General features: G+C 37.0%; 1 pseudogene; it reads left to right on the top strand.

Moving 5' to 3' along the window:
• Positions 1 to 1163, top strand: LOC100351773 (high mobility group protein B1 pseudogene; annotated as a pseudogene).
• Positions 1164 to 3008: the final 1845 nt, after the last annotated feature.

The raw sequence follows: 3008 nt of genomic DNA, 5'->3' as shown, positions 1-3008 counted from the left end.
CTTCCGCTTTCACAGCCATTGCATTACATTGAGCTCCATAGAGACAACGCCGGGGCAAGTGAGAGCTGGACGGGCACTGGGCGACTCTCTGCCTCGCTGAGGAAAAATAACTAAACATGGGCAAAGGAGATCCTAAGAAGCCGAGAGGCAAAATGTCATCATATGCATTCTTTGTGCAAACTTGCTGGGAGGAGCATAAGAAGAAGCACCCAGATGCTTCCGTCAACTTCTCAGAGTTTTCTAAGAAGTGCTCAGAGAGGTGGAAGACCATGTGTGCTAAAGAGAAGGGAAAGTTTGAAGACATGGCAAAGGCGGAGAAGGCTCGTTATGAAAGAGAAATGAAAACTTATATCCCTCCTAAAGGGGAGACAAAAAAGAAGTTCAAGGATCTCAATGTGCCCAAGAGGCCTCCTTCGGCCTTTTTCTTGTTCTGTTCTGAGTATCGCCCCAAAATCAAAGGAGAGCATCCTGGCCTGTCCATTGGTGATGTTGCAAAGAAACTGGGAGAGATGTGGAATAACACTGCTGCAGATGACAGGTAGCCCTGCGAGAAGAAGGCTGCCAAGCTGAAGGGAAAGTACGAGAAGGATATTGCTGCATACCGAGCTAAAGGAAAACCTGATGCATCGAAAAAGGGAGTCGTCAAGGCCGAAAAGAGCAAGAAAAAGAAGGAAGAGGAGGAAGAGGAAGATGAAGAAGAAGAAGATGATGATGAATATGTTGGTTCTAGCGCAGTTTTTTTTTTTTTCTTGTCTATAAAGCATTTAACCCCCCTGTACACAACTCACTCCTTTTAAAGACAAAAAAAATTGAAATGTAAGGCTGTGTAAGATTTGTTTTTAAACTGTACAGTGTCTTTTTTTGTATAGTTAACACACTACTGAATGTGTCTTTAGATAGCCCTGTCCTGGTGGTATTTTCAATAGCCACTAACCTTGCCTGGTACAGTATGGGGGTTGTAAATTGGCATGGAAATTTAAAGCTGGTTCTTGTTGGTGCACAGAACAAATTAGTTATATATGGGGATGGTAGCTTTTATCATCTTCAGTTGTCTCTGATGCAGCTTATACGAAATAATTGTTGTTCTGTTAACTGAATACCACTCTGTAATTGCAAAAAAAAAAAAGTTGCAGCTGTTTTGTTGACATTCTGAATGCTTCTACGTAAATACAATTTTTTACTAAAAAAATTGAATTCACACATACACCTATAAATCTGCCCTTTCTCCATTTCTCTTCTTAGCAAAAGTCACTGTTTATTAACAAATACGTTTGACATTTTGCTATGTACAATCTCATCCCTTACTCTTGAAGTTCAATGAACAACAGAGTCCTCTTTTTCATGATTCCAATAAATGTGAATTTCACTTATCAATGTCTATTCTAATAACTCCAGTTCCTCAACAAGTCAGCTCAAATTTGACTTCATACTGATGTTAGCTATGAAAATCATTTCCAGGGTGCCGTGGTGCAATAGGTCAATCCTTAGCCTACGGCTCCGTCATCCCATATGGGTGCCGGTTCTAGTCCTGGTTGCTTCTCTTCCAATCCAGCTCTCTGCTGTGGCCTGGGAAAGCAATGGAAGATGGTCCAAGTCCTTAGGCCCCTGCACCGGCACTGGAGACAAGGAAAAAGCACTTGGCTTCTGGCTTTGGATCAGCACAGCTCCAGCCGCTGCATCCATTTGGGGAATGAACCAACGCAAGGAAGACGTTTCTCTCTGACTCTCTCTCTGTGTCTGTAACTCTACCTCTCAAATAAATAAAATCTTTAAAAAAATAAAAAAAGAGGAAATCATATCCGGTACACACCTTATTTGTGGCTCTCCTGTTCAAAAAAATTAATATGTAAATATCAGCTGCACATTATAATCAATGACATTATGACGTTTCTCTCAAAGTCGGTTAGTGATTTGTCATTGCACCTCTGTCACATCCAAACAACAACGTGTGCAATTGTGCTGTCTCCTTGACTCTCAGTGGTCAGTCATCCAGATATTTACAAAAATAGCTATTTCAAAGACAGAAGTAGCCAACAAAATTAAAAGACCAACTTTTTTTGTGACAGTACTAGCAGTGAAAACCAAATTCAATGTGAAAATAATTACAGAAGAAAAAAGGGTAGCCAATAAGTATGTTAACTTTACACTTCCAGTTAGTCTAGATATTCAACCACAGGAATGTAGTGAAATTGAAATTGGAAACACAGATGGATGAAAAAATTGTTTGTGATTAAAAAAAAGATGAATATTTTCCAAAGGTGGCAATGTCCACAAAAAAGTTTACATAAACTAACTTTCAGAGATATATCCAGATATTTGTTACACTAAAGAAAATGTTAGAAACTGTTAAAAATTTAGACAATAGTATGAAGAAACACCAAAGATGTTTCCTTGTTTTTGTAAATTATAGGGTGGGAAGAAATCCAGAACTGCACAAACTACTCTTACTTCCACTTTGCAAAGAAATATCATGTTGTAATTTTCAGTGTTTGTAATGCCATATAGTACAATATAGAATATTAGTTTTCTTATTTTCCACTTATCATAACATTTTAACTCATAATAAAAGTTATTTTAATATTTTGACAAAATTTGGAACAGTGTACATTTTCATGTTGGTTGTTAAATAGTTACACACAGTTTCAGCTTTTACAATCATTTCTATCATGCTACAGTGCTACATAAATTGAGAATTTCCTGTATAATAGATTCTTCTTTCTCAATATTTGTCTAATCTATCCACTGTATTTCATCCTATTTCTCCTGTCACTTTTAAGACATGATGTATTATCTTGAATATTAAAATAATCTATTAATTTGTTTTCCCTTAGTTTTAGATTGAATATATAGAAGCTATTTTATAGAAAGTTTGTGCATTTAACATTTCTGTTTAATTCCTTATTGCCATCAGGGTAAATTCCACATTTCTTAACATGACATAAAAATCTATTCAAATCCTGTTACCTTGCTAGTTCCACTGACATCTCTACTTGTCTCAAAAACACATA

The sequence above is a fragment of the Oryctolagus cuniculus genome, chromosome 8 (assembly GCF_964237555.1).
Source record: "Oryctolagus cuniculus chromosome 8, mOryCun1.1, whole genome shotgun sequence".
In the NCBI taxonomy this organism is placed as follows: Eukaryota; Metazoa; Chordata; class Mammalia; order Lagomorpha; family Leporidae; genus Oryctolagus; species Oryctolagus cuniculus.
Note: the sequence above shows the minus strand (reverse complement) of the source record. Positions and strands in the feature narration are given on the sequence as shown.